Source organism: Sander lucioperca, chromosome 14 (assembly GCF_008315115.2).
Source record: "Sander lucioperca isolate FBNREF2018 chromosome 14, SLUC_FBN_1.2, whole genome shotgun sequence".
NCBI lineage: Eukaryota > Metazoa > Chordata > Actinopteri > Perciformes > Percidae > Sander > Sander lucioperca.
In genome coordinates this window covers 6,023,157-6,041,476 of record NC_050186.1, presented here as the reverse complement: position 1 = coordinate 6,041,476, position 18,320 = coordinate 6,023,157, and the positions used below count along the sequence as shown (strand labels likewise).

Here is an 18,320-nt window from a genome sequence, read left to right as displayed (position 1 = left end):
TCTCTCTGGCTGTTATACAAAATCTCTGGCTGTCGTACAAAATCTTTCTGGCTGTCGTAAAAATCTATGGCTGTTGTACAAAATCTCTGGCTGTTGTACAAAATCTCCCTGGCTGTTGTACAAAATCTCCCTGGCTGTTGTACAAAATCTCCCTGGCTGTTGTACAAAATCTCTGGTTGTTGTACAAAGTCTTTCTGGCTGTTGTACAAAATCTCTGGCTGTTGTACAAAATCTATCTGGCTGTTGTACAAAATCTCCCTGGCTGTTATACAAAATCTCTGGCTGTTGTACAAAATCTCTGGCTGTTGTACAAAATCTCTGGCTTCTGTACAAAATCTCTGGCTGTTGTACAAAATCTCCTGGCTGTTGTACAAAATCTCTCTGGCTGTTATACAAAATCTCTGGCTGTCGTACAAAATCTATGGCTGTTGTACAAAATCTATGGCTGTTGTACAAAATCTCCCTGGCTGTTGTACAAAATCTCTGGCTGTTGTACAAAATCTCCCTGGCTGTTGTACAAAATCTCCCTGGCTGTTGTACAAAATCTCCCTGGCTGTTGTACAAAATCTCCCTGGCTGTTGTACAAAATCTCCCTGGCTGTTGTACAAAATCTCCCTGGCTGTTGTACAAAATCTCCCTGGCTGTTGTACAAAATCCCTGGCTGTTGTACAAAATCCCTGGCTGTTGTACAAAATCTCCCTGGCTGTTGTACAAAATCTCTGGCTGTTGTACAAAATCTCTGGCTGTTGTATGCGGCTGTCACTTTGTCGGTAGGGGGGGAGTCAAAACCCAACAACCTGCAGCACCCCGTGTTCACAAAGCCTGCGTCGGCGGTCAGGCGGTCTTTCCATTCATTTTTTTTTTTTAACAGCCATCTGGCCAGCACTCCCATGGCCGGTTAGCTCAGTTGGTTAGAGCGTGGTGCTAATAACGCCAAGGTCGCGGGTTCGATCCCCGTACGGGCCAGACAGCTTTTGATTTAACAATCACAAATGAGTTCATCTCTCTTTCATCAGTGACATCTCGCAGATCAATAACATACAACAAATGCAAAATACAAAATCTCTGGCTGTTGTACAAAATCTCCCTGGCTGTTGTACAAAATCTCTGGCTGTTGTACAAAATCTCCCTGGCTGTTGTACAAAATCTCTCTGGCTGTTGTACAAAATTTCCCTGGCTGTTGTACAAAATCTCCCTGGCTGTTGTACAAAATCTCCCTGGCTGTTGTACAAAATCTCCTGGCTGTTGTACAAAATCTCCCTGGCTGTTGTACAAAATCTCTGGCTGTCGTACCAAATCTCTGGCTGTTGTACAAAATCTTTCTGGCTGTTGTACACAATCTCTGGCTGTTGTACAAAATCTCCCTGGCTGTTGTACAAAATCTCTCTGGCTGTTGTACAAAATCTCTGGCTGTCTTTAATAATCTATGGCTGTTGTACAAAATCTATGGCTGTTGTACAAAATCTCCCTGGCTGTTGTACAAAATCTCTGGCTGTTGTACAAAATCTCTGGCTGTTGTACAAAATCTCCCTGGCTGTTGTACAAAATCTCCCTGGCTGTTGTACAAAATCTCCCTGGCTGTTGTACAAAATCTCTGGCTGTTGTACAAAATCTCTGGCTGTTGTATGCGGCTGTCACTTTGTCGGTAGGGGGGGAGTCAAAACCCAACAACCTGCAGCACCCCGTGTTCACAAAGCCTGCGTCGGCGGTCAGGTGGTCTTTCCATTCATTTTTTTTTTTTAACAGCCATCTGGCCAGCACGCCCATGGCCGGTTAGCTCAGTTGGTTAGAGCGTGGTGCTAATAACGCCAAGGTCGCGGGTTCGATCCCCGTACGGGCCAGACAGCTTTTGATTTAACAATCACAAATGAGTTCATCTCTCTTTCATCAGTGACATCTCGCAGATCAATAACATACAAAAAATACAAAATCTCTGGCTGTTGTACAAAATCTCCCTGGCTGTTGTACAAAATCTCTGGCTGTTGTACAAAATCTCTGGCTGTTGTACAAAATCTCCCTGGCTGTTGTACAAATCTCCCTGGCTGTTGTACAAAATCTCTGGCTGTCGTACAAAATCTCTGGCTGTTGTACAAAATCTCTGGCTGTTGTACAAAATCTCCCTGGCTGTTGTACAAAATCTCTGGCTGTTGTACAAAATCTCTGGCTGTTGTACAAAATCTCCCTGGCTGTTGTACAAAATCTCCCTGGCTGTTATACAAAATCTCTGGCTGTCGTACAAAATCTATGGCTGTTGTACAAAATCTCTCTGGCTGTTGTACAAAATCTATGGCTGTTGCACAAAATCTCCCTGGCTTTTGTACAAAATCTCCTGGCTGTTGTACAAAATCTCTCTGGCTGTTATACAAAATCTCTGGCTGTCGTACAAAATCTATGGCTGTTGTACAAAATCTCCCTGGCTGTTGTACAAAATCTCTCTGGCTGTTGTACAAAATCTCTGGCTGTTGTACAAAATCTCTCTGGCTGTTGTACAAAATCTCTGGCTGTTGTACAAAATCTCCCTGGCTGTTGTACAAAATCTCCCTGGCTGTTGTACAAAATCTCTGGCTGTTGTACAAAATCTTTCTGGCTGTTGTACAAAATCTCTGGCTGTTGTACAAAATCTATCTGGCTGTTGTACAAAATCTCCCTGGCTGTTGTACAAAATCTCTGGCTGTTGTACAAAATCTCTGGCTGTTGTACAAAATCTCTGGCTTCTGTACAAAATCTCTGGCTGTTGTACAAAATCTCCTGGCTGTTGTACAAAATCTCCCTGGCTGTTGTACAAAATCTCCCTGGCTGTTGTACAAAATCTCTGGCTGTTGTACAAAATCCCTGGCTGTTGTACAAAATCTTTCTGGCTGTTGTACAAAATCTCTGGCTGTCGTACCAAATCTCTGGCTGTTGTACAAAATCTTTCTGGCTGTTGTACACAATCTCTGGCTGTTGTACAAAATCTCCCTGGCTGTTGTACAAAATCTCTCTGGCTGTTGTATAAAATCTCTGGCTGTTGTACAAAATCTCTGGCTGTTGTACAAAATCCCTGGCTGTCGTAAAAAATCTCCCTGGCTGTTGTACAAAATCTCTGGCTGTTGTACAAAATCTCCCTGGCTGTTGTACAAAATCTCTGGCTGTTGTACAAAATCTCTGGCTGTTGTACAAAATCTCTGGCTGTTGTACAAAATCTCCCTGGCTGTTGTACAAAATCTCTGGCTGTTGTACAAAATCTCTGGCTGTTGTACAAAATCTCCCTGGCTGTTGTACAAAATCTCCCTGGCTGTAATACAAAATCTCTGGCTGTCGTACAAAATCTATGGCTGTTGTACAAAATCTCTCTGGCTGTTGTACAAAATCTCTCTGGCTGTTGTACAAAATCTCTCTGGCTGTTGTACAAAATCTATGGCTGTTGTACAAAATCTCCCTGGCTTTTGTACAAAATCTCCCTGGCTGTTGTACAAAATCTCTGGCTGTTGTACAAAATCTCTGGCTGTTGTATGCGGCTGTCACTTTGTCGGTAGGGGGGGAGTCAAAACCCAACAACCTGCAGCACCCCGTGTTCACAAAGCCTGCGTCGGCGGTCAGGCGGTCTTTCCATTCATTTTTTTTTTTTAACAGCCATCTGGCCAGCACTCCCATGGCCGGTTAGCTCAGTTGGTTAGAGCGTGGTGCTAATAATGCCAAGGTCGCGGGTTCGATCCCCGTACGGGCCAGACAGCTTTTGATTTAACAATCACAAATGAGTTCATCTCTCTTTCATCAGTGACATCTCGCAGATCAATAACATACAACAAATGCAAAATACAAAATCTCTGGCTGTTGTACAAAATCTCTCTGGCTGTTGTACAAAATCTCTGGCTGTTGTACAAAATCTCCCTGGCTGTTGTACAAAATCTCTCTGGCTGTTGTACAAAATCTCCTGGCTGTTGTACAAAATCTCCCTGGCTGTTGTACAAAATCTCCCTGGCTGTTGTACAAAATCTCCCTGGCTGTTGTACAAAATCTCTGGCTGTCGTACCAAATCTCTGGCTGTTGTACAAAATCTTTCTGGCTGTTGTACACAATCTCTGGCTGTTGTACAAAATCTCTCTGGCTGTTGTACAAAATCTCTCTGGCTGTTGTACAAAATCTCTGGCTGTCGTACAAAATCTATGGCTGTTGTACAAAATCTATGGCTGTTGTACAAAATCTCCCTGGCTGTTGTACAAAATCTCTCTGGCTGTTGTACAAAATCTCTGGCTGTTGTACAAAATCTCTCTGGCTGTTGTACAAAATCTCTGGCTGTTGTACAAAATCTCCCTGGCTGTTGTACAAAATCTCCCTGGCTGTTGTACAAAATCTCTGGCTGTTGTACAAAATCTCTGGCTGTTGTATGCGGCTGTCACTTTGTCGGTAGGGGGGGAGTCAAAACCCAACAACCTGCAGCACCCCATGTTCACAAAGCCTGCGTCGGCGGTCAGGTGGTCTTTCCATTCATTTTTTTTTTTTAACAGCCATCTGGCCAGCACGCCCATGGCCGGTTAGCTCAGTTGGTTAGAGCGTGGTGCTAATAACGCCAAGGTCGCGGGTTCGATCCCCGTACGGGCCAGACAGCTTTTGATTTAACAATCACAAATGAGTTCATCTCTCTTTCATCAGTGACATCTCGCAGATCAATAACATACAAAAAATACAAAATCTCTGGCTGTTGTACAAAATCTCCCTGGCTGTTGTACAAAATCTCTGGCTGTTGTACAAAATCTCTGGCTGTTGTACAAAATCTCCCTGGCTGTTGTACAAAATCTCCCTGGCTGTTGTACAAAATCTCTGGCTGTCGTACAAAATCTCTGGCTGTTGTACAAAATCTCTGGCTGTTGTACAAAATCTCCCTGGCTGTTGTACAAAATCTCTGGCTGTTGTACAAAATCTCTGGCTGTTGTACAAAATCTCCCTGGCTGTTGTACAAAATCTCCCTGGCTGTTATACAAAATCTCTGGCTGTCGTACAAAATCTATGGCTGTTGTACAAAATCTCTCTGGCTGTTGTACAAAATCTATGGCTGTTGCACAAAATCTCCCTGGCTTTTGTACAAAATCTCCTGGCTGTTGTACAAAATCTCTCTGGCTGTTATACAAAATCTCTGGCTGTCGTACAAAATCTATGGCTGTTGTACAAAATCTCCCTGGCTGTTGTACAAAATCTCTCTGGCTGTTGTACAAAATCTCTGGCTGTTGTACAAAATCTCTCTGGCTGTTGTACAAAATCTCTGGCTGTTGTACAAAATCTCCCTGGCTGTTGTACAAAATCTCCCTGGCTGTTGTACAAAATCTCTGGCTGTTGTACAAAATCTTTCTGGCTGTTGTACAAAATCTCTGGCTGTTGTACAAAATCTATCTGGCTGTTGTACAAAATCTCCCTGGCTGTTATACAAAATCTCCCTGGCTGTTATACAAAATCTCTGGCTGTTGTACAAAATCTATGGCTGTTGTACAAAATCTCCCTGGCTGTTGTACAAAATCTCTGGCTGTTGTACAAAATCTCTGGCTGTTGTACAAAATCTCCCTGGCTGTTGTACAAAATCTCCCTGGCTGTTGTACAAAATCTCCCTGGCTGTTGTACAAAATCTCTGGCTGTTGTACAAAATCTCTGGCTGTTGTATGCGGCTGTCACTTTGTCGGTAGGGGGGGAGTCAAAACCCAACAACCTGCAGCACCCCGTGTTCACAAAGCCTGCGTCGGCGGTCAGGTGGTCTTTCCATTCATTTTTTTTTTTTAACAGCCATCTGGCCAGCACGCCCATGGCCGGTTAGCTCAGTTGGTTAGAGCGTGGTGCTAATAACGCCAAGGTCGCGGGTTCGATCCCCGTACGGGCCAGACAGCTTTTGATTTAACAATCACAAATGAGTTCATCTCTCTTTCATCAGTGACATCTCGCAGATCAATAACATACAAAAAATACAAAATCTCTGGCTGTTGTACAAAATCTCCCTGGCTGTTGTACAAAATCTCTGGCTGTTGTACAAAATCTCTGGCTGTTGTACAAAATCTCCCTGGCTGTTGTACAAAATCTCCCTGGCTGTTGTACAAAATCTCTGGCTGTCGTACAAAATCTCTGGCTGTTGTACAAAATCTCTGGCTGTTGTACAAAATCTCCCTGGCTGTTGTACAAAATCTCTGGCTGTTGTACAAAATCTCTGGCTGTTGTACAAAATCTCCCTGGCTGTTGTACAAAATCTCCCTGGCTGTTATACAAAATCTCTGGCTGTCGTACAAAATCTATGGCTGTTGTACAAAATCTCTCTGGCTGTTGTACAAAATCTATGGCTGTTGCACAAAATCTCCCTGGCTTTTGTACAAAATCTCCTGGCTGTTGTACAAAATCTCTCTGGCTGTTATACAAAATCTCTGGCTGTCGTACAAAATCTATGGCTGTTGTACAAAATCTCCCTGGCTGTTGTACAAAATCTCTCTGGCTGTTGTACAAAATCTCTGGCTGTTGTACAAAATCTCTCTGGCTGTTGTACAAAATCTCTGGCTGTTGTACAAAATCTCCCTGGCTGTTGTACAAAATCTCCCTGGCTGTTGTACAAAATCTCTGGCTGTTGTACAAAATCTTTCTGGCTGTTGTACAAAATCTCTGGCTGTTGTACAAAATCTATCTGGCTGTTGTACAAAATCTCCCTGGCTGTTATACAAAATCTCTGGCTGTTGTACAAAATCTCTGGCTGTTGTACAAAATCTCTGGCTTCTGTACAAAATCTCTGGCTGTTGTACAAAATCTACTGGCTGTTGTACAAAATCTCCCTGGCTGTTGTACAAAATCTCCCTGGCTGTTGTACAAAATCTCCCTGGCTGTTGTACAAAATCTCCCTGGCTGTTGTACAAAATCCCTGGCTGTTGTACAAAATCCCTGGCTGTTGTACAAAATCTCCCTGGCTGTTGTACAAAATCTCTGGTTTTTGTACAAAGTCTTTCTGACTGTTGTACAAAATCTCTGGCTGTTGTACAAAATCTATCTGGCTGTTGTACAAAATCTCCCTGGCTGTTATACAAAATCTCTGGCTGTTGTACAAAATCTCTGGCTGTTGTACAAAATCTCTGGCTGTTGTACAAAATCTCTGGCTGTTGTACAAAATCTCCTGGCTGTTGTACAAAATCTCCCTGGCTGTTGTACAAAATCTCCCTGGCTGTTGTACAAAATCTCCCTGGCTGTTGTACAAAATCTCCCTGGCTGTTGTACAAAATCCCTGGCTGTTGTACAAAATCCCTGGCTGTTGTACAAAATCCCTGGCTGTTGTACAAAATCTCCCTGGCTGTTGTACAAAATCTCTGGCTGTTGTACAAAATCTCCCTGGCTGTTGTACAAAATCTCTGGCTGTTGTACAAAATCTCTGGCTGTTGTACAAAATCTCCCTGGCTGTTGTACAAAATCTCTCTGGCTGTTGTACAAAATCTCTGGCTGTTGTACAAAATCTCCCTGGCTGTTGTACAAAATCTCTGGCTGTTGTACACAATCTCTCTGGCTGTTGTACAAAATCTCTGGCTGTCGTACAAAATCTTTCTGGCTGTCGTAAAAAATCTATGGCTGTTGTACAAAATCTCTGGCTGTTGTACAAAATCTCCCTGGCTGTTGTACAAAATCTCCCTGGCTGTTGTACAAAACCTCCCTGGCTGTTGTACAAAATCTCTGGTTGTTGTACAAAGTCTTTCTGGCTGTTGTACAAAATCTCTGGCTGTTGTCCAAAATCTATCTGGCTGTTGTACAAAATCTCCCTGGCTGTTATACAAAATCTCTGGCTGTTGTACAAAATCTCTGGCTGTTGTAAAAAATCTCTGGCTGTTGTACAAAATCTCTGGCTGTTGTACAAAATCTCTGGCTGTTGTACAAAATCTCTGGCTGTTGTATGCGGCTGTCACTTTGTCGGTAGGGGGGGAGTCAAAACCCAACAACCTGCAGCACCCCGTGTTCACAAAGCCTGCGTCGGCGGTCAGGCGGTCTTTCCATTCATTTTTTTTTTTTAACAGCCATCTGGCCAGCACTCCCATGGCCGGTTAGCTCAGTTGGTTAGAGCGTGGTGCTAATAACGCCAAGGTCGCGGGTTCGATCCCCGTACGGGCCAGACAGCTTTTGATTTAACATTCACAAATGAGTTCATCTCTCTTTCATCAGTGACATCTCGCAGATCAATAACATACAAAAAATGCAAAATACGAAATCTCTGGCTGTTGTACAAAATCTCTCTGGCTGTTGTACAAAATCTCTGGCTGTTGTACAAAATCTCCCTGGCTGTTGTACAAAATCTCCCTGGCTGTTGTACAAAGTCTCTCTGGCTGTTGTACAAAATCTCTCTGGCTGTTGTACAAAATCTCTCTGGCTGTTGTACAAAATCTCCCTGGCTGTTGTACAAAATCTCCCTGGCTGTTGTACAAAATCTCCTGGCTGTTGTACAAAATCTTTCTGGCTGTTGTACAAAATCTCTCTGGCTGTTGTACAAAATCTCTGGCTGTTGTACAAAATCTCCCTGGCTGTTGTACAAAATCTCCCTGGCTGTTGTACAAAATCTCTGGCTGTTGTACAAAATCCCTGGCTGTTGTACAAAATCTCTGGCTGTTGTACAAAATCTCTGGCTGTTGTACAAAATCTCCCTGGCTGTTGTACAAAATCTCTGGCTGTTGTACAAAATCTCTGGCTGTTGTACAAAATCTCCNTTTTTCCTTCTATGTGCGTTTATTTTCTCAGTCCCTCCAGAAAAACACGATTATGCGAACTCATAATTCATGCCTAATACAGCAAGCAAAGTCTGCATATTTATGCGGGCGTGTGGGGCTGCATTTTTCAATACGCCAGCATATTTCGCTGCATAATTGTCGATGTCCGCGCAAAGATATGCGGGCTCGCGTGATTTCATAATCCCGCATTTGTCTTTTTGTTGCAAAAAAGTCACCATATTATCTTAGCAGAAAGGCGAAACTGTTGCGTTTACCGCACACACAGAGATCAGCCATTTCCAATGTGACATGGAACGTTACGAAGTGGCGTATTTACGCGACGTGACCTCATCGAAGAGTCAGCTGCAAACCCTGCGATGAAGCCGTGAACTGCAACCGCCGTTGTTGCAAGTTCCGCATTTCAGCAGCATAAATGCATAAATATCGCATAGTTTCATCGCATTTGGGTTAAGAAAACGTGCGCATAATCAAGAGATTTTGCCCGCAGCATTCACAAAACAAACAAAACTGCATTTTTTCCCCTGTCTTCTTTGTCTGGTGAAGCATGTAGGCCGGGATGTCAACCTCAACATCACTACACTGGAAGTCACATTAAGGGCCAGCGTGTTTAGTGTGTGGACGTGCTTAATTTCATCGCAAAGTCAATATCTTCAGCTACATTCAACTTGAATGTATTGATATGTGTGATAGAGAAATTACAAGGCAAGAGGAGATGTGATGCACTAGCTGGGCTTTCCGTAGCGAGCGCGGGGTCTGAGATGCTGCTGCACCAGCGTCTCAACGCTCTCACGCCTCCGCCAGCTTACCCTGAGACAGCAACCTCAGCCGTGCACGTTCAGGACGTCAAAGCGATCATTATAGACAATACTGTGCCTCATTTTAGCTCAAATCTGCGCGGACGAAAACAGCTCACTAAATAATACATGTGACATAATAGATACAAGAATACAGGAATGCAATCAATCCATGAAGGAGTATGGAAGCATACAAGAATACATAATCCAGAATAACAGAATGATATGTTGAAATGACTACTGCGGTTGAAATAACAAAAATAATGCAGAATCCCTTTATTACATAAAGAAACATATATATCTACATTTATATATCTATATATAATATATCTTATAATATATATATAGATATACGATATCTATATCAAATATAGATCAACCGAATAACTACTTAATAATTAGAGTGGTGTGTGAACATGAACAATAAAGCAGAAACGTATTACAGAGACAACGTAACATAAAGAATACAATAAAACTGTATTTGTACATTGTCTTTACGTATTTCTGTGTCTAGTATGTTAAACAAAAACATTTGTCTTTCTTTCTTTCTTGCCGTATTTATTTACCGTATTTATATTACTGTAGTTGCTATCCTAGTATTTGTATTATTTGTATTTATAGTGCTACTACTGTCAATTTTTGTGCGTCCATAAAATATCAGAAGATGATTACCTAAAAGATCACATAAATATTGTGTGTTGTGTCTGTGTCTGGCTGAGGTGGGGTACCTTCTACGAGCTCTGTCTGCAGCGTCGATCTCTGCTTTAATGGTTTTATCAACTTATTCAACAATTTAGGTGAGCGACGAAGAGAGAAAGAGAGACGGAGAGAGAGAGAGATGAGCGATGAGAGAGGGGAGAGGGAGAGAGTGAGAGAGCAAGAGAGAGAGAGAGCGGAGGGAGGGAGATGGGAGAGAGACAGAGAGAAGAAGAGCGAGAGAGAGAGAGAGAGCAAGAGAGAGACAGCGAGAGAGAGAGAGAGATGAGTGACGAGCTGAGAGAGAGCCATGGAGAGAGAGAGAGAGAGGAGGGTGCGGGCCGCGTAGCGGGCGACGAGAGAGAGAGGCGAGAGTACGGGCGGGAGACCTGTGAGAGCGGAGACGAGAGCGCGAGAGAGGGAGCTGAGAGAGAGCACACGGAGAGAGACGAGAGGAGAGCGAGGAGCTGAGGAGAAGCGAGAGAGCGATGAGAGCGGGAGGGAGCAGACGATGAGAGAGAGACTGAGGCGCTGCACGAGAGAGAGACGAGATGAGAGAGCGAGAGAGAGCGGGAGGGAGAGAGAGAGAGATGATGAAAACAAATACAAAGAAAGAGAACATATATAACTATATATTGTTCCTGTTTGCTTTAAATCTTGAACAGTTTCTACCTGTTTCTTTGAGCTTCTCGTCGGCCCGTTTCTCCGATGTTTCTGTGATGGAGGAGAGGAAACTCACTTTAACATTTAATATTCAACGCGGTCAAAGCTGCAGACAGAATTAAATATCCCTACAGGGACGTGTAATGCTTATCAGCTCAATTTTCTAAGCACAAACAGATATTTTGAAAAACAGAAAAATGGGTTCAAATATCCAATTTTTCATTTTTTTCCACCATGACAAATTAAAAAATTGGATCTTTAAACTGTTTTTCCAATTTTCTTTTTTTATTCAGAGGATCAGAAATTTAGAAAATTAAAAAATTGCGTCTGGGCTCCAATTATTCAATACTGCAATGATATTCTCTCCTTCCCAGAGACTGAAAATCTCTGGCTGTTGTACAAAATCTCCCTGGCTGTTGTACAAAATCTCTGGCTGTTGTACAAAATCTCTCTGGCTGTTGTACAAAATCTCTGGCTGTCGTAAAAAATCTATGGCTGTTGTACAAAATCTCCCTGGCTGTTGTACAAAATCTCTGGCTGTTGTACAAAATCTCTCTGGCTGTTGTACAAAATCTCTGGCTGTCGTACAAAATCTCTCTGGCTGTCGTACAAAATCTCCCTGGCTGTTGTACAAAATCTCCCTGGCTGTTGTACAAAATCTCTGGTTGTTGTACAAAATCTTTCTGGCTGTTGTACAAAATCTATCTGGCTGTTGTACAAAATCTCCCTGGCTGTTATACAAAATCTCTGGCTGTTGTACAAAATCTCCCTGGCTGTTGTACAAAATCTCCCTGGCTGTTGTACCAAATCTTCCTGGCTGTTGTACAAAATCTCTGGCTGTTGTACAAAATCCCTGGCTGTTGTACAAAATCCCTGGCTGTCGTACAAAATCTATGGCTGTTGTACAAAATCTCTGGCTGTTGTACAAAATCTCTCTGGCTGTTATACAAAATCTATGGCTGTCGTAAAAAATCTATGGCTGTTGTACAAAATCTCCCTGGCTGTTGTACAAAATCTCCCTGGCTGTTGTACAAAATCTCCCTGGCTGTTGTACAAAATCTCCCTGGCTGTTGTACAAAATCTCCCTGGCTGTTGTACAAAATCTCCCTGGCTGTTATACAAAATCTATGGCTGTTGTACAAAATCTCTGGCTGTTGTACAAAATCTATGGCTGTTGTACAAAATCTCTGGCTGTTGTACAAAATCTTTCTGGCTGTTGTACAAAATCTCTGGCTGTTGTACAAAATCTCCCTGGCTGTTGTACAAAATCTCTGGCTGTCGTACAAAATCTCTCTGGCTGTCGTACAAAATCTATCTGGCTGTTGTACAAAATCTCCCTGGCTGTTATACAAAATCTCTGGCTGTTGTACAAAATCTCCCTGGCTGTTGTACAAAATCTCCCTGGCTGTTGTACAAAATCTCTGGCTGTTGTACAAAATCTCTCTGGCTGTTGTACAAAATCTCTGGCTGTCGTACAAAATCTCTCTGGCTGTCGTACAAAATCTCCCTGGCTGTTGTACAAAATCTCCCTGGCTGTTGTACAAAATCTCTGGTTGTTGTACAAAATCTTTCTGGCTGTTGTACAAAATCTATCTGGCTGTTGTACAAAATCTCCCTGGCTGTTATACAAAATCTCTGGCTGTTGTACAAAATCTCCCTGGCTGTTGTACAAAATCTCCCTGGCTGTTGTACCAAATCTTCCTGGCTGTTGTACAAAATCTCTGGCTGTTGTACAAAATCCCTGGCTGTTGTACAAAATCCCTGGCTGTCGTACAAAATCTATGGCTGTTGTACAAAATCTCTGGCTGTTGTACAAAATCTCTCTGGCTGTTATACAAAATCTATGGCTGTCGTAAAAAATCTATGGCTGTTGTACAAAATCTCCCTGGCTGTTGTACAAAATCTCCCTGGCTGTTGTACAAAATCTCCCTGGCTGTTGTACAAAATCTCCCTGGCTGTTGTACAAAATCTCCCTGGCTGTTGTACAAAATCTCCCTGGCTGTTATACAAAATCTCTGGCTGTTGTACAAAATCTCTGGCTGTTGTACAAAATCTCTGGCTGTTGTACAAAAATCTTTCTGGCTGTTGTACAAAATCTCTGGCTGTTGTACAAAATCTCTGGCTGTTGTATGCGGCTGTCACTTTGTCGGTAGGGGGGGAGTCAAAACCCAACAACCTGCAGCACCCCGTGTTCACAAAGCCTGCGTCGGCGGTCAGGCGGTCTTTCCATTCATTTTTTTTTTTTAACAGCCATCTGGCCAGCACTCCCATGGCCGGTTAGCTCAGTTGGTTAGAGCGTGGTGCTAATAACGCCAAGGTCGCGGGTTCGATCCCCGTACGGGCCAGACAGCTTTTGATTTAACAATCACAAATGAGTTCATCTCTCTTTCATCAGTGACATCTTGCAGATCAATAACATACAAAAAATACAAAATCTCTGGCTGTTGTACAAAATCTCCCTGGCTGTTATACAAAATCTCTGGCTGTCGTACAAAATCTATGGCTGTTGTACAAAATCTCTCTGGCTGTTGTACAAAATCTCTCTGGCTGTTGTACAAAATCTCTCTGGCTGTTGTACAAAATCTATGGCTGTTGCACAAAATCTCCCTGGCTTTTGTACAAAATCTCTGGCTGTTGTACAAAATCTCCTGGCTGTTGTACAAAATCTCTGGCTGTTGTACAAAATCTCCCTGGCTGTTGTACAAAATCTCCCTGGCTGTTGTACAAAATCTCTCTGGCTGTTGTACAAAATCTCCCTGGCTGTTGTACAAAATCTCCCTGGCTGTTGTACAAAATCTCCTGGCTGTTGTACAAAATCTCCCTGGCTGTTGTACAAAATCTCCCTGGCTGTTGTACAAAATCTCTGGCTGTCGTACCAAATCTCTGGCTGTTGTACAAAATCTTTCTGGCTGTTGTACACAATCTCTGGCTGTTGTACAAAATCTCCCTGGCTGTTGTACAAAATCTCTCTGGCTGTTGTACAAAATCTCTCTGGCTGTTGTACAAAATCTCTGGCTGTCGTACAAAATCTATGGCTGTTGTACAAAATCTATAGCTGTTGTACAAAATCTCCCTGGCTGTTGTACAAAATCTCTCTGGCTGTTGTACAAAATCTCTGGCTGTTGTACAAAATCTCCCTGGCTGTTGTACAAAATCTCCCTGGCTGTTGTACAAAATCTCCCTGGCTGTTGTACAAAATCTCCCTGGCTGTTGTACAAAATCTCTGGCTGTTGTACAAAATCTCCCTGGCTGTTGTACAAAATCTCTGGCTGTTGTACAAAATCTCCCTGGCTGTTGTACAAAATCTCTGGCTGTTGTACAAAATCTCTGGCTGTTGTAAAAAATCTCCCTGGCTGTTGTACAAAATCTCTGGCTGTTGTACAAAATCTCCCTGGCTGTTGTACAAAATCTCCCTGGCTGTTGTACAAAATCTCCCTGGCTGTTGTACAAAATCTCCCTGGCTGTTATACAAAATCTCTGGCTGTCGTACAAAATCTATGGCTGTGGTACAAAATCTCTCTGGCTGTTGTACAAAATCTCTCTGGCTGTTGTACAAAATCTATGGCTGTTGCACAAAATCTCCCTGGCTTTTGTACAAAATCTCTGGCTGTTGTATAAAATCTCTGGCTGTTGTATAAAATCTCTGGCTGTTGTACAAAATCTCTGGCTGTTGTACAAAATCTCTGGCTGTTGTACAAAATCTCTGGCTGTTGTATGCGGCTGTCACTTTGTCGGTAGGGGGGGAGTCAAAACCCAACAACCTGCAGCACCCCGTGTTCACAAAGCCTGCGTCGGCGGTCAGGTGGTCTTTCCATTCATTTTTTTGTTTTAACAGCCATCTGGCCAGTACGCCCATGGCCGGTTAGCTCAGTTGGTTAGAGCGTGGTGCTAATAACGCCAAGGTCGCGGGTTCGATCCCCGTACGGGCCAGACAGCTTTTGATTTAACAATCACAAATGAGTTCATCTCTCTTTCATCAGTGACATCTCGCAGATCAATAACATACAAAAAATACAAAATCTCTGGCTGTTGTACAAAATCTCCCTGGCTGTTGTACAAAATCTCTGGCTGTTGTACAAAATCTCTGGCTGTTGTACAAAATCTCCCTGGCTGTTGTACAAAATCTCCCTGGCTGTTGTACAAAATCTCTGGCTGTCGTACAAAATCTCTGGCTGTTGTACAAAATCTCTCTGGCTGTTGTACAAAATCTATTGCTGTTGCACAAAATCTCCCTGGCTTTTGTACAAAATCTCCTGGCTGTTGTACAAAATCTCTCTGGCTGTTATACAAAATCTCTGGCTGTCGTACAAAATCTATGGCTGTTGTACAAAATCTATGGCTGTTGTACAAAATCTCCCTGGCTGTTGTACAAAATCTCTCTGGCTGTTGTACAAAATCTCTGGCTGTTGTACAAAATCTCTCTGGCTGTCGTACAAAATCTCTGGCTGTTGTACAAAATCTCCCTGGCTGTTGTACAAAATCTATGGCTGTTGTACAAAATCTCCCTGGCTTTTGTACAAAATCTCTGGCTGTTGTACAAAATCTCTGGCTTCTGTACAAAATCTCTGGCTGTTGTACAAAATCTCCTGGCTGTTGTACAAAATCTCTCTGGCTGTTATACAAAATCTCTGGCTGTCGTACAAAATCTATGGCTGTTGTACAAAATCTATGGCTGTTGTACAAAATCTGCCTGGCTGTTGTACAAAATCTCTCTGGCTGTTGTACAAAATCTCTGGCTGTTGTACAAAATCTCCCTGGCTGTTGTACAAAATCTCCCTGGCTGTTGTACAAAATCTCCCTGGCTGTTGTACAAAATCTCCCTGGCTGTTGTACAAAATCTATGGCTGTTGCACAAAATCTCCCTGGCTTTTGTACAAAATCTCTGGCTGTTGTATAAAATCTCTGGCTGTTGTATAAAATCTCTGGCTGTTGTAAAAAATCTCTGGCTGTTGTACAAAATCTCTGGCTGTTGTACAAAATCTCTGGCTGTTGTACAAAATCTCCCTGGCTGTTGTACAAAATCTCCCTGGCTGTTGTACAAAATCTCTGGCTGTCGTACAAAATCTCTGGCTGTTGTACAAAATCTCTCTGGCTGTTGTACAAAATCTATGGCTGTTGCACAAAATCTCCCTGGCTTTTGTACAAAATCTCCTGGCTGTTGTACAAAATCTCTGGCTGTTGTACAAAATCCCTGGCTGTTGTACAAAATCTCCCTGGCTGTTGTACAAAATCTCCCTGGCTGTTGTACAAAATCTCCCTGGCTGTTGTACAAAATCTCCCTGGCTGTTGTACAAAATCTCTGGCTGTTGTACAAAATCTCTGGCTGTTGTACAAAATCTCCCTGGCTGTTGTACAAAATCTCCCTGGCTGTTGTACAAAATCTCTGGCTGTCGTACAAAATCTCTGGCTGTTGTACAAAATCTCTCTGGCTGTTGTACAAAATCTATGGCTGTTGCACAAAATCTCCCTGGCTTTTGTACAAAATCTCCTGGCTGTTGTACAAAATCTCTCTGGCTGTTATACAAAATCTCTGGCTGTCGTACAAAATCTATGGCTGTTGTACAAAATCTATGGCTGTTGTACAAAATCTCCCTGGCTGTTGTACAAAATCTCTCTGGCTGTTGTACAAAATCTCTGGCTGTTGTACAAAATCTCTCTGGCTGTTGTACAAAATCTCTGGCTGTTGTACAAAATCTCTGGCTGTTGTACAAAATCTCCCTGGCTGTTGTACAAAATCTATGGCTGTTGTACAAAATCTCCCTGGCTTTTGTACAAAATCTCTGGCTGTTGTACAAAATCTCTGGCTTCTGTACAAAATCTCTGGCTGTTGTACAAAATCTCCTGGCTGTTGTACAAAATCTCTCTGGCTGTTATACAAAATCTCTGGCTGTCGTACAAAATCTATGGCTGTTGTACAAAATCTATGGCTGTTGTACAAAATCTGCCTGGCTGTTGTACAAAATCTCTCTGGCTGTTGTACAAAATCTCTGGCTGTTGTACAAAATCTCCCTGGCTGTTGTACAAAATCTCCCTGGCTGTTGTACAAAATCTCCCTGGCTGTTGTACAAAATCTCCCTGGCTGTTGTACAAAATCTCCCTGGCTGTTGCACAAAATCTCCCTGGCTTTTGTACAAAATCTCTGGCTGTTGTATAAAATCTCTGGCTGTTGTATAAAATCTCTGGCTGTTGTAAAAAATCTCTGGCTGTTGTACAAAATCTCTGGCTGTTGTACAAAATCTCTGGCTGTTGTACAAAATCTCCCTGGCTGTTGTACAAAATCTCCCTGGCTGTTGTACAAAATCTCTGGCTGTCGTACAAAATCTCTGGCTGTTGTACAAAATCTCTCTGGCTGTTGTACAAAATCTATGGCTGTTGCACAAAATCTCCCTGGCTTTTGTACAAAATCTCCTGGCTGTTGTACAAAATCTCTGGCTGTTGTACAAAATCCCTGGCTGTTGTACAAAATCTCCCTGGCTGTTGTACAAAATCTCCCTGGCTGTTGTACAAAATCTCCCTGGCTGTTGTACAAAATCTCCCTGGCTGTTGTACAAAATCTCTGGCTGTTGTACAAAATCTCTGGCTGTTGTACAAAATCTCCCTGGCTGTTGTACAAAATCTCCCTGGCTGTTGTACAAAATCTCTGGCTGTCGTACAAAATCTCTGGCTGTTGTACAAAATCTCTCTGGCTGTTGTACAAAATCTATGGCTGTTGCACAAAATCTCCCTGGCTTTTGTACAAAATCTCCTGGCTGTTGTACAAAATCTCTCTGGCTGTTATACAAAATCTCTGGCTGTCGTACAAAATCTATGGCTGTTGTACAAAATCTATGGCTGTTGTACAAAATCTCCCTGGCTGTTGTACAAAATCTCTCTGGCTGTTGTACAAAATCTCTGGCTGTTGTACAAAATCTCTCTGGCTGTTGTACAAAATCTCTGGCTGTTGTACAAAATCTCTGGCTGTTGTACAAAATCTCCCTGGCTGTTGTACAAAATCTATGGCTGTTGTACAAAATCTCCCTGGCTGTTGTACAAAATCTCCCTGGCTGTTGTACAAAATCTATGGCTGTTGCACAAAATCTCCCTGGCTTTTGTACAAAATCTCTGGCTGTTGTATAAAATCTCTGGCTGTTGTATAAAATCTCTGGCTGTTGTAAAAAATCTCTGGCTGTTGTACAAAATCTCTGGCTGTTGTACAAAATCTCTGGCTGTTGTACAAAATCTCCCTGGCTGTTGTACAAAATCTCCCTGGCTGTTGTACAAAATCTCTGGCTGTCGTACAAAATCTCTGGCTGTTGTACAAAATCTCTCTGGCTGTTGTACAAAATCTATGGCTGTTGCACAAAATCTCCCTGGCTTTTGTACAAAATCTCCTGGCTGTTGTACAAAATCTCTGGCTGTTGTACAAAATCCCTGGCTGTTGTACAAAATCTCCCTGGCTGTTGTACAAAATCTCCCTGGCTGTTGT

The 18,320-nt window shown here is 42.7% G+C and overlaps 1 protein-coding gene and 8 non-coding genes across 12 annotated transcripts in view; 8 read left to right on the top strand and 1 right to left on the bottom strand.

Moving 5' to 3' along the window:
- Positions 1-18,320, bottom strand: part of LOC116040045 (aspartyl/asparaginyl beta-hydroxylase) — an 82,468-nt gene that overhangs the window by 39,176 nt on the left and 24,972 nt on the right. The gene's annotated exons all lie outside the window — the stretch shown is intronic.
- On the top strand, positions 893-966 carry trnai-aau. Its single transcript has one exon. It is a non-coding gene; the product is annotated as a tRNA-Ile (tRNA).
- On the top strand, positions 1,768-1,841 carry trnai-aau. The gene has a single exon. It is a non-coding gene; the product is annotated as a tRNA-Ile (tRNA).
- trnai-aau lies at positions 3,634-3,707 on the top strand. Its single transcript has one exon. It is a non-coding gene; the product is annotated as a tRNA-Ile (tRNA).
- trnai-aau lies at positions 4,509-4,582 on the top strand. The gene has a single exon. It is a non-coding gene; the product is annotated as a tRNA-Ile (tRNA).
- On the top strand, positions 5,773-5,846 carry trnai-aau. The gene has a single exon. It is a non-coding gene; the product is annotated as a tRNA-Ile (tRNA).
- Positions 8,019-8,092, top strand: trnai-aau. The gene has a single exon. It is a non-coding gene; the product is annotated as a tRNA-Ile (tRNA).
- trnai-aau lies at positions 13,127-13,200 on the top strand. Its single transcript has one exon. It is a non-coding gene; the product is annotated as a tRNA-Ile (tRNA).
- On the top strand, positions 14,712-14,785 carry trnai-aau. Its single transcript has one exon. It is a non-coding gene; the product is annotated as a tRNA-Ile (tRNA).